The 13,094-nt window shown below is 39.3% G+C and overlaps 1 long non-coding RNA gene across 2 annotated transcripts; it reads left to right on the top strand.

Moving 5' to 3' along the window:
* Window positions 1-8,484: 8,484 nt before the first annotated feature.
* On the top strand, window positions 8,485-12,174 carry LOC121758904. Of its 2 annotated transcripts, XR_006041577.1 has the most exons (3): window positions 9,022-9,221; window positions 10,227-11,654; window positions 11,961-12,174. It is a non-coding gene; the product is annotated as an uncharacterized LOC121758904 (long non-coding RNA). The 2 variants fall into 2 exon arrangements; XR_006041576.1 differs by having other exon boundaries at window positions 8,485-9,221; window positions 10,227-12,174.
* The last annotated feature ends 920 nt before the right edge of the window (window positions 12,175-13,094 follow it).

The following is a 13,094-nucleotide window of genomic DNA, read 5'->3' as shown; positions in this document are numbered from 1 at the left end:
TTGCATATCGGTGAGTCCACTGGAATCCTATGTTTAAAGAATTTTTGCGAGGGCGTTCGTTCTGCTTTTGGGGATGAATTCCTTCGAGCACCCACCACTGATGATTGCCAACGGTTGCTTCGTCTTCATGAATCAGTCCATGGCTTTCCCGGAATGCTTGGCAGCATTGACTGCATGCATTGGAGGTGGAAGAATTGTCCGACTGCTTGGAGGGGGCAACACTTGAGCGGTCACAAAGGCGGCGGCCCAACGCTTATCCTTGAGGCGGTCGCTGACTACCGCCTATGGATTTGGCATGCATATTTCGGCGTTGCTGGATCCAACAACGACTTGAATGTGCTATATTCGTCACCACTCTTCAATGATGTGATGAATGGTGTAGCACCGGCGATCGACTTCACCATCAACGGAAATATATACCGCATGGGTTACTATCTCGCCGATGGTATCTACCCAAGGTGGTCGACGTTCGTGAAGACGCTCCACAACCCGCACGACCCGAGACGGGTTCTTTTTGCGCAGCGTCAAGAGTCAGCGCGGAAAGATGTCGAAAGAGCCTTCGGGGTCCTTCAAGCTCGATTCAACATTGTGAAGGCCCCGGCTCGGCTGTGGTACGTGAATAATATCGCCGACATCATGTTCACGTGTATTATATTACACAACATGATTATAGCCGACGAAGGGCCGAGGGCGGCTAGCTTCTACGACGAGGACGAAGCCGGAAGCTCAACAGCGAGGTCTCCCCTACGCCGAGGCGAGCATACGACGGTTGGCCAGAGGATCGAGACAAGACACACAATGCGCGATACTCGAATCCACAATCAACTACAAGAAGACCTAATCAACCACATGTGGGCGAAATTCGGCAACGAGTAGTGTCATTTTTAATTTTTAGGATTTTAATTATGTAATTTTTAATTTTTAGGATTTTAATTATGTAATTTTTAATTTTTAGGATTTTAATTATGCAATGTTTAATTTTATTTGTCATTTGTAATATTTATTGTGGGTTTTAAATGAATTTTAATATTATGGAAATGTTTTTGTGTAATTGAATTTATATTAATTGTGCTCGTCCTTGCGGAAGAGCACAGTTGTGGGTGTTGTGCTCTTGCCAGAGAGCAGGCATGAATAGTACCGCCCGGGCCCACAACCGTGCCGCTGGCAAGAGCACGGTTGTGGATGCTCTGAGTGTTGGAGTAGAAGATCTTTTTCGCCAACAAACCCTCTCAATTCAACCTTTTATAATCATCGCTTCAAAAATTGGGGTGAATAATCACATCAAACCACAAGTTCAGACAAATAAATTAATTATTTATAGTTGATTAGGAAACCACATAAAGGTAAAAGTAGATGATTAAAATTTATTAGTATGCTTGTTATTAAGTTTTACAATTTGATTGTTAGATTCCAGTCCATTTTATAAATTTGGTATTTGTTATTTATTTAATTTATGTGAAAAAATAGGTGAAAAGCGTTAAAATGGAGGAAGAATGGATGTCCAAATGATACAAGGTGGAATCAAAGACTATTACACGACCGGCTAGGAGTTGGGCTTGAAATTTCACCCGTTCAGGCGGAATAAAGGCGTATCCAGATATTTAAACGCAAGTCAAGCACCAAATTAAGTCTACTTGGTCGGCTGGAAAAGATGGAACTCCAAATAGTCCTACCCGACTGGGTAGGAATTGATCCCTGAAAACCACCCGATTGGATCTAGCTAGGCGAACTCCCGAGAAGACTACCCGAGAGGGTATGAATCAATTCAATTAGTCCACACGAATGGGTCTGTGAACGCCCATACATGAAATACTTTATTTTGTTATATTTTCTACCTATGAGTATAAATAAGTAGTTAGGGCACATATAAACGTTTTTCACACCTTATATATCACTTATACAATTTAGAAGAGAACTCACCCATACTGAAGAGTGAAGATGGAGAATCAAGAGCGAAGCTTCCCCGTCTTCCAAGAAAGAGACTCCAATCATGATTCTTTCATCCAAGAGTGTTGAAGTTTTGTTCTACAGTATGTTGGTGCATGAAATAAAGGATGAATGAAATAGGGAAATAAATGATGAGGTGTTACACGAAATAAACGTGTGCATGGATGCATGCACACGAAAGAAGTATGTTGCGAAGTTGGATATCAACACATAGCATAGAGTTTGTTAGATCTAGATCTATGATTTGAGTTGTTAGTTGTAAACGCAGCTATATAAGTTGTTTCCAATTCAGTTGTATGTTCATGTTTTCGAATTAATGCAAAGTTCTCCTTCCCCTGTTTTCTCTTCTTCGTCGAGTAGTTTGATTCGTGTAGGTGCTATTCCGGTTACCGTTCTAACCTCTGGTGACCCTAATTCTGCACCAAGTGGTAGCATCCTAGCCGATCCATCTCCTGTGATGGTGGAGACTCGCTCCGGCGACATGCGTCGCTTGGAAGAGATGTTCGCGACCGCGATGGCTGAATCCAATCGGAAGCGTGAGGAGCTTGATAAGCTCCGCGATCACTCTGACGGTGCGCACGATCTATCCATGAAGGAACTTCACGAGGAACTCCTCACTCTGCAACTGCAACAGAATGAGATCCTGAATCGATTTGTGTCGGCTACAAATGCCGTTCCCGCTGGGTAATTCGTCGGTGGTGCTCCTGCTGGGCAATTCGTCGGTAGACCTCAGCCGCATAAGCAATACTTCGCTATAAGGCAATCGAAGGTAGGCTTCCCTATCTTCTTCGGTGAAGACTTAGCTAGTTGGATCCTACATTGCGACCACTTCTTCACCGTAGATCTGACGCCGGAGGAATCGAAGGTGCGTTTGGCGGTAATCAACTTTGAAGGTGTGCTCTACAATGGTTCCAAAATTGGTCCAAATATCAAGACCGAGCGATGTCTACTCCATGGCCATCGTTTCTGCAAGCGCTTGAATGTAGATTTGGAGATCAATTGCTAGGTGATCCAATGACCGAACTTCTCGCGCTGAAACAAACAGGTTCATTCGCTGACTATCATGGCCGATTTGAATTACTGCTAGGTCGTGTCTCTCTTTGTGAATCATATGCGATTAGTCACTTCATTAATGGCTTGAAACCGTTCGTTCAAAAGGCTGTGTGAATGTTTATGCCCCAAACTCTTGTGCATGCTCATGTTTATGTCCAATCCGGTGAGGGATGGACTTCATCAGAATAACAAACGATTCATTACTACTGATGTTATATCCTCACACAACACTACACCACTGCTCCCTACTCCTATAACACCTGCATTTAAATCTAGACGCTTGTTAACTGAGGAGGAAATGGCTGATAAAAGAGCTCGAGGTATTTGCTGTGGTTGTGATGAGAAGTTTGAGAGAGGTCACCGTTGTGCTAGGAAACAACTCTATTTACTGGAAATAGATGATGGTGTACAGACTGTTTAAATTGACTCTGATCCAGTAAGTGAGGAAGTATGTGATGAGGAGAATCCTCTGATATCTATCCATGCTATTAATGGCTCTTCTTCAAGAGGCTTTAGAACTATGAGAGTTACTGGAAGGGTAGGAAGGAAGGCGCTTCATATACTCATTGACTCAGGAAGCACTCACAACTTCCTTGATCTGCAAGTGGCTAAGAAGTTGGGACTATTGCTCACTCGAGTGAATCCAGTATCTATGGATGTAGCTGATAGGAACCGGTTGAAATGTAATTCTATGTGCAAAGGGTTGATGTGGTCACTGAGGGGAACTACATTTGTGACCGATGTACTTCTTCTGCCCTTGGGAAGTTGAGATATGGTACTGGGAATTCAGTGGCTGGAGACATTGAGTGATATCCAATGGAACTTTAAAAACTTAACCATGGATTTCACTTTGAATGGTAGGAGGCACTTGCTGAGAGGAGACCACAATGAGCAGGTTGTACATGTATCAGAGAGGGAAATGAATAAGATTCTTGCTCACAGTGAGGGAATTCAGTTATGCTGTATTCAAGTGAATGATGAGGGCCGTTCTGAGCTATTTGTTGTACATGAAACTAGTGAGGAGAAGCAACAAATTCCTCATAATATCCAGATGTTCTTGGATGAGCAGCAAACTATTTTTGCTGAACCAACTGCTCTGCCTCCTATGAGATCACACAACCACAAAATCACTCTTGTCCTTGATGCTACTCCAGTAAATTCAAGGCATTATATGCATTCTGCCTTGCAAAAGAATATCATTGAAAAGCAAGTCTCTGATCTGTTACAACAGGGCTTTATTCAACCGAGCTCAAGCCCATTTTCTTCCCCGGTGGTGTTAGTAAAGAAGAAGGATGGGACATTGAGGATGTGTGTTGATTACAGGAGGTTAAATTAACTCACTATTAAGGATAAGTATCTTATTCCTCTCATTGATGAACTCTTGGAAGAACTGAGAGGGGCTACTGTTTTTTTCTAAAATCGATTTGAGGGCTGGTTACCATCAAATCAGAATGGAGGTCAAGACATTCCTAAAACTGCATTTAGAACTCATGATGGCCACTATGAGTTTGTTGTAATGCCTTTTAGCCTTACCAATGCACCTGCCACATTTCAAAGCTTGATGAATGATGTGTTTTGGCCCTTCTTGAGGAAGTTTGTACTGGTCTTTTTTTATGATATATTAGTATATAGTATGGATATGGAAGCTCACCAAGCCCATCTTAAGCTGGTTTTCCAGAAGCTCCAAGAGCATTCTTTGTTTGCTAAAGCTAGCAAATGTGAATTTGCTAGAAGTCAGATTGAGTATCTTTCTCAACTCAATTGAAGAAGAAGATGGGGCCGCTCTCTCAACTCCACGGCATCCTCCCTACTATGGGTAACTCTACCTTTCTTGAGCCTGTTCAGATACTGGATCGTCGTTTGGTCAAGTGGGGAAATCAGCCGGCTACAAAGGCGCTGATTCATTGGGCAAATTCATTTCCCGAAGATGCTACTTGGGAATTCCTTCATGACATTAATGAGCGTTTTCCTCATTTCCAACCTTGAGGGCAAGGTTATTTGAGGGGGGGGGGGGAGATTTAGGGCATGAAATAAAGGACGAATGAAATAGGGAAATAAATGTTGAGGTGTTACACGAAATAAACTTGTGCATGGATGCATGCACGCGAGAGAAGTATGTTGCGAAGTTGGATATCAACACATAGCATAGAGTTTGTTAGATCTAGATCTATGATTTGAGTTGTTAGTTGTAAATGCAGCTATATAAGTTGTTTCCATTTCAGTTGTATGTTCATATTTTCGAATTAATGCAAAGTTCTTCTTCCCTTGTTTTCTCTTCTCCGTCGAGTAGTTCGATTCATGTAGGTGCTATTCTGGTTACCGTTCTAACCTCCGGTGACCCCAATTATGCACCATACGTATTTTATTTTGTTTTCATGACTTGTTAATTTGAATATGAGTAGCTAGAAACTATTGTCGAATTCTATGGACTAAGATATGATTTCTTTATGGTTTAATATTGATATCTCTCTTGTCTATACGCTGATGCCAAACTTAGTTATTGGAAACATGATAATACTTTTTTGCATTTTTTACTAAACCGGACTTATACACTTGTGAATATAGTTCACTTAAATCAGATATAGCAATGCATCTGGTAACATGATCCACTATATATTGACTGAATTATAATGGTGTGAAAAAAATCATTAACGAAATAGTGTAGTACTATCACCGTCTCACGAGAGTATGTATTTTTTTATTAAGTACGGATTTTAATGCATAACTGGTAATATAAAAGGAAGGTAAAAAAATAATTAAAATATTATTAATGGAGAATGAGTCGCATCTCAATAGAGAATTTTTGCAAATAAGCAAACTAACAATTACTGTAAAACGCAGAGAGAATGCACCGTGTATTTAAAACATTTTATAAAATATTCACTTGTTCTTCTGTCTTGTTTACATTGCAATCTTAATCGCAAAGCTCAAAGTAGTATGTTTATCTAAGTAAAGAAAGTATTTCCTTCATTCCAATTAAGTTGGGTCAAACTTTAGATATGAAGATTAAGAAATAGTGTTGAATTTATTAAATAAAAATAAAGTGAAATAAGAGAGAGGAAAAGATAAGAGAGAGTAAAAGTAGTTCACCAAAATAAAGTAAAGTTGATTAAATATTTTATTTTTTATCAAAAATAAATGACTAAATTTTATTGAGAACTCTCAAAATAAAATAACTTACTTTGGACGGGAGGGAGGAGTACCATTATAAAATAAACATACAATGGTCAAACATTTAATGAGAGAATTACACGTAAAAACCATAGATAAATTTATTTTGATTCATTTTCCTTGCAAAAAGAAACTCCCAATATTTAATTAGAAAATGAAAGAGCTTGTGATTCTAGTCTAGTGGATAGAGAGGTAGGTTGTATTGATGAAAGAGAGAAATGAAAGAGAGAAATGATTTATGATAGTGATTGATGGACAGAGAAAGATGCTACAATGAAATATCACAGCATTTCATCATCAAAGCTGACTATCCATCATTTATTTCTTATTCTTTACTGTTTTCATGGCAGTGAATCTCGTGACTATCCATACAAAACTGTGATTTGATTAAATTAACATCATTATTAGTGATCCCATTTTTACTGTCATTTAAACTTTATTTTAATTACAGCTTTATTGCAAGTTATACTACTATCAGTTGGAACATTTATAAGGGCATCCACAACTGGGCGCTTTAAAGCGCGCCTCATGGCGTGCCACGTCAGTAGTTTTATCCTACTACTTCTCCAACTACAATGGGGCGCGCCCTATGCATTTTATTTTATTTGAATATTTAAATAACAAAAAATTGGGAAAAAACTTTATTTCATATATAAAAATTAATACATTACAATACGAATTAAAAAAATACGCAAACTCAACGACGGCGGTTACGGGCTCACACTTCTTCAACCATGTCGTTCATGAGTTGCGCATAGTCTTGTTGGTTGTGCATTGAGGCCTGTCTAGCTAGAACCTTATCGAAGCCCGACGGCAATCCTCTAGCTGGGGGCTCGGTCGTCGTGCTGGACGAGCTAGATGCACCGTCATCATCATTCCACTCGGTGATGCTCCCACCTTCATGCTCGACTATCATGTTGTGCATGATAATGCACGAATACATGACATCGGCGATGATTTCCTTGAACCAAAGACGAGCCGACCCTCTCACAACGGCCCACCGTGATCGGAGCACACCAAATGCCCCGCACGACATCCTTCCGCGCCGACTCCTGCTTTTGCGCAAATAAAACCCTCGTTGTTTGATCGGGTAATTTCAAGCATTAAAGTTTAATTCAAATTCTTAGTAGTATTATTAGGTCTGTATGTACTTACTTTTGGAATGAAACTTAAAATTAATTTGGAAGCTCAACTAATGGTATCGGAGAACAAAATTGCCAAACACTTGACTACATTCAAAATTCTTCAATTAATTTTGAACTTAAATGTCAGTTGAACAACTACTATATCTCAATTCCAGACTAGCACATAAAATTTACTACTATATCTCAATTCCAGCCTAGAACATAAAATTACGAGAGATTAATTTCCTAAAATTGAAGGGATGCCAAATTATTACACTAATAATATATTTTTTAGTAGTATCAAATAATTAGCAATTAGAGTGTCCACTATGGGACCGCCGCGCCTATAGCCCCGGCGGGGGCGGTCCCGGGGCGGTCTATAGTGGAGGTGTTGTCCGCCCCCGGAGCGGAGCGGACGAGGAGTGTGGGGGCGGTAGGCGGCGGACGGGCATGCTGCGACGGGGGGCGAGGACGCAGCGACTCCGGGGCGGACGCGGCGGATAGGCGGGGCGCCTATAATGGAGCGGTGCCCGGCGCGGCTATAGGCGGTGATTTTTTTTTAATTCAATTTAATTCACCTATAAATACACCCCATTCTATTCATTATTTTTACACCATTCCAACTTTTCATCACTAAAAAATTCTCACTAGACTTTGTGGTTAGAAATGGACAATTTGTGGAGAGACACGTGGAATGCTCTGATTCAACAGGTGCAACACCAGGCCGCACAGGAGGATGCAGCGCGCTTGGCGGAGGAGGCGGAGGAAGCGGAGGTTGCGATCCCTCGTGCGATTACTCATCGGCGGACCATCCCACGAGAACACCTCGGTGCGCAGCAGCATCTAATGGCTGATTACTTTGTGTATAACCCTCGTTATCCACTCGAGATATTCCGCTGGAGATTCAGGGTGTCGCTACGCTGTTCAATCATATAGCAACGAATTTGGCGGAGCGTTACCGGTGCTTCACCCTCCGGCGTGATGCCGCGGGCCGGATCGGGCTGTCTACGCAACAGAAGTGCACCGCTGCACTCCGGCAGCTTGCCTACGCCGGACCAGCCGATATGTTCGATGAATACCTACAGATGAGTGAGACGACTGACCTCACGGTTCTTAGGCAGTTTTGTAAGGGGATCCGAGAAATTTTTGGTGGGGAGTTTCTACGGAAGCCCACCCCTGATGTGTAACATCCCAAAAATAACTCTAGACGAATTCATGGTTCAGGTTAAGAAATCAACGACTCAGGGCTTTCGACGAATAAATCGATATTGAAAATAATGATAGTCGATAAAATATTGTTGATAATTTTTATAAGGATAAAAGGTGATGAGAATTATTTATTAGAAATAATATATGAGTTATATTATAAATAAGATAAGGTTTGTGTTAAAATTGTCTATTTCGAATTATATGTGGTTGATTCGATAACAAAAAAAAGAGCCAAATAAGTAACAAGGATTAAGGAATAAAGTAGCATTAAAAGTAAGTATTAGAAGTATAGTGAGGGTGAGAATGAGAAGAAAATCGGAGTTGAATCGGGAATCATAAATAGAATACGGTAGAAGGGCAAAATCGTCTTTTCACATGAAATAAAATAAAATATCTTGTTTAAATCATAGGGCACGAAATTTCCAGCATTTTGGACATGTTTGACTTCAAAATATGCCTTAAAGTTAATAGAAAATTCTAGAGAAAATAAAATAACTATGCATGATTTGATGAAGGCCACTTGTACACCAAAAATACCATGAAATTAATTAATAATTTGGGACACTTTTATAAACCAAAAATAACACTATTTATCCTCATTTTCATCCCAAAAGTCGTGTCCTCCATAGCCAAGGAGTTCCAAGCTTTCATCTTCAAATTTTAGCTCCGTTTCTCAACGTATTGAATACCCGATCGCGCAATCGGTGTTAAATCAAGGTAGCTCTTCATTCTATGTTGTTTTTGAAGATTGAAAATATATATATTGGACTTTAAAACTACTAGGGATCCTCCTTGATAGGTGTTTGAACAAATGATGGTTCAATTCTTGTATTAGTGTAGAATATGTTACGTTTAGATGCCCTAAAACATATTTTATCCTTGATTTTGAAGTTATGAAATATTTTTTTTAGAATTGCTAATGGAACTGAAAATATACCTTAAGTATATGATTTTGGGTGTTATATGTTCCCAATAGATGAAATGAATATTTAAAAGATGATTAAATATGAATTGAGATAAAATCTTGATTAGAATCAAACCCTCTGTTCTACCGCCTCCTAGTTTGAATTATTAAACATGTTTATATATGTTAAATCTTTGGTTTAACAATTTCTATAATAACTATGATGCGTCTAGAGGATCCCTGAATCGTATGGAGAATTTAGGAGTTCGTTTACTATGTGTATAAATTGGTATAACAATACAGCTACGAACTGTCAAAATTCTGGTACTTTGTCATATTTTGGTATGTGTTATCCGAAATATTCAGGGAATTTAAGGTCGATGAAAACTTGATTCCATAATTTCGAAATTAACTATAAGGTGTTTAGTTGTTCTCTGAATTTTGTGATTAATTAAAGAGTACAAATATTATTTATAAAAATTGTGTAGAAACTATTGCCAAAACTGCTCGATTTTGGTAGTCTGTGGTGAAAGGAGAATATCTCTCGACCCATTAGGAATTTTCGAGTGAATTTTGTTGCCTTGTAAACTAAACTTCCAAGGGTATTTGAAAATACTAGGTTGCGCCTCTAAAGCCTTTTAAATTATTACATAACATTAACGAGAAAACAGTCCAATGTAGTTGATATATTAAAAGTAAATTGGTAGATCATGGAATTACTTTCATCTAGGATATTAGATGAGGATAAAGGGGAGAGTTTAGCTTATAGTAATATTATTTCTCGATAAATTAATTTGTGTTATAATTCTATGAGGTAGCTACACCCAAATGTTAGCAAATGAAAGGAAAAAGGATCGGCGAAAGAAGAAATGTCGAATGGAAAGGTTTGGAAATAACGTCATCCAGGTAGCATGCTCAACACTTAAATGGCCTAATTCTCTTACGTGTTTTTCCGTGATTATTACGTGACTTATTGTCTAAATAATTTATGATTAATTACTTGATAAAATATTCATGAAGTAAAATATAAGAATATGATGGATTGTTGATTGATTTGATAATGAAATATGTGCAAAGAGTATGCGTTGTGGAGATGGAAATAAATGTGATTAAATGTGATGATGTCTGATCTATCTATCTGTGATGAGGTCTGATTTGTCTGTCTGTGTTGATATATTATTATCTTAGTAGATTATGAGTAATTATGTGATAAAAGACTTGTGAAGTAAAACATGAGAATATGATGAATTATTGAAAGATTTGGTAATGAGATGTGAAAAGGGAAGAATATGGTTGTGACTGTAGATAATGTGGAAATGAGCATTTAGAAGGATATGATAAATGATATATGATGATGAGACGTATACAAATATGATTAAATGTGATGATACTTGATCTATCTATCTATCTATCTATCTATCTATCTATCTATCTATCTATCTATCTATCTATCTGTGATGAGGTATGATCTGTCTGTGTTGTTGGGAATCTGGGATGATTTTGAGAATGTCGGAATTTAATCTATAAATTCGATATGATATGGTGTGAAAATAAGTTGTTGATGTGTTATATTAGAAATAATTGAGAATATGTATTGAGATGAAAATGAGTAAATTTGATGGTGTTTACGCCCCGTGCTTGAGTGTATTCTGTGGGTACAATTGGCATGCCATAGGACAGCAGCGCTGCATCATCTGTGATCTCTCGTCTTCTGGATAACCGAAGCGAGGATCGTCTGTTATCTGATCTGTCTGATCTGCACCCTTTGGGTGGTCTGTTCCCGGGATTATCTGTATGCATCCGAAACGGATGGTCTGATTATCTGTCTGCACCCTAATTGGGTGGTCTGTGCAGAGTCCTCTCGAGGACAAAATCCGCGTTTGTATCTGATTCTGATTTGGTCCGTGTACCCTAGTCTGTCACTAAGCACATTAAGGGGCCATGTGTGAAATTATGTGATAATGTCGATCAAAATATTCGTGATGATATATGTGACAATATGTGTATGACAACATATGAGTTATAATATGAGATTGTGTGAAACATCTGTTATAATTTGATATGATAATATCTTATACGTGAAAATAGATTTTGTTACATGGTTCTGTTGAGTTTTATTATAAATATTGAAAATCTGAGACTTGCAGATGTAGTTTATGACATGTGAAGTTTTGTATTATTATACCCCTCTGATGACATAGTTTGGAAATTTGAAGTCGTGGACGAAGATTTGACTACTGGTACGGGTATGTTGATACGTGTGATGACGTCTGTGATTTGTCTATGTTAATGTGTGGATATCATTTGGAATATTAGATGCTTCATATAAATGCTGATGACTGTTGATAAATTCTGGGTTTGATATTGCCTATTGTTGGGTTTTGGGCATGTGTTGGTTATAGAGGAGATGTTGCCCAATTTATGTTAGAAATTAATAAGACAATAATAATATGATATATGCGGTAATGATTGGTAAATATAATAATAAGAATTTAAGTTGTATGATTTTTGATTGTTAGAGAATTGTGGCTGAAGTGTTGAGTTTGCTACAGGTTAATTGGATCGTGGATTCCTTTGGATATTTCTTTCGTTTCTTCGCCAGCACTGCATCCTCGGTGGGTCACTGATCACTGCTTGCGGCGTTTGTGTCCATTTATGTTAGATGTGGCATGTATAGTATTTGAATATTTGTAATAGCTTCCGCTGTGTTTGTATATAGTGTTGGAACTTTTGCTGATAGGTTAATTAATTAAGTTTGGTTTTTAATTGACCATAATTTATGGCACCGTAATTGTGACATTTCCTATTCGACCGTTCGCCGATCGGGTAGGGGGTGTTACATGATGAGTGTCAGAGCCTGCTGGATATGCACGGTTCGATCCACGGGTTCCCAGGAATGTTAGGAAGCATCGATTGCATGCATTGGGAGTGGAGGAACTGCCCCGTGGCATGGAAAGGCCAGTTCACAACTGGATTCAAAAGCAAACATCCAACGATGATTTTGGAAGCCGTTGCGGACTATCGTTTGCGGATTTGGCATGCATATTTCGGTGTGGCAGGTTCGAACAACGACATCAATGTTCTTCAGCCATCGCCGCTCTTCAACGATGAGTGCAAGGGGGGAGGGTCCAGAAATCAGCTTCGTAGCCAACGGCACGCAGTACAGTAGAGGCTACTATTTGGCAGATGAGATATATCCGCAGTGGCCCGTATTCGTCAAGACTGTCCGCCAACCGGTTGGACCGAAGAAACAATATTTTGCGCGCAAACAAGATGGTGCTAGGAAGGATGTTGAGCGGGCTTTTGGTGTCCTCCAATCGCGGTGTGCCATTATACGGTGCCCGGCACGAGTTTGGCACGAAGATGATGTCGCGAATATTATGTTAGCATGTATCATATTGCATAATATGATAATAGAAGATGAAGGATTTGCAGCAGAGCGCTGGGCACCGGAAAATTGCGCAAGTACAAGTCACGGTGTTGCCTCCGCGCCGATACAGATGGGCGTACCACGGAGCAATGAATATTTGATCCAACGTTTCGCTGATATGCGCAGGACCACATCACATACTACTCTCGAGGCCGATTTGATTGAAGAAGTGTGGGCACGTAGGGGAGTTGGCGGCGCAGTGTGAACACCTTTGTGATTTGCACTAGATTAAATTTTCGTTGTATAATTTTTCCTG

Source organism: Salvia splendens, chromosome 12 (genome assembly GCF_004379255.2).
Source record: "Salvia splendens isolate huo1 chromosome 12, SspV2, whole genome shotgun sequence".
Taxonomy (NCBI): domain Eukaryota; kingdom Viridiplantae; phylum Streptophyta; class Magnoliopsida; order Lamiales; family Lamiaceae; genus Salvia; species Salvia splendens.
Note: the sequence above shows the minus strand (reverse complement) of the source record. Positions and strands in the feature narration are given on the sequence as shown.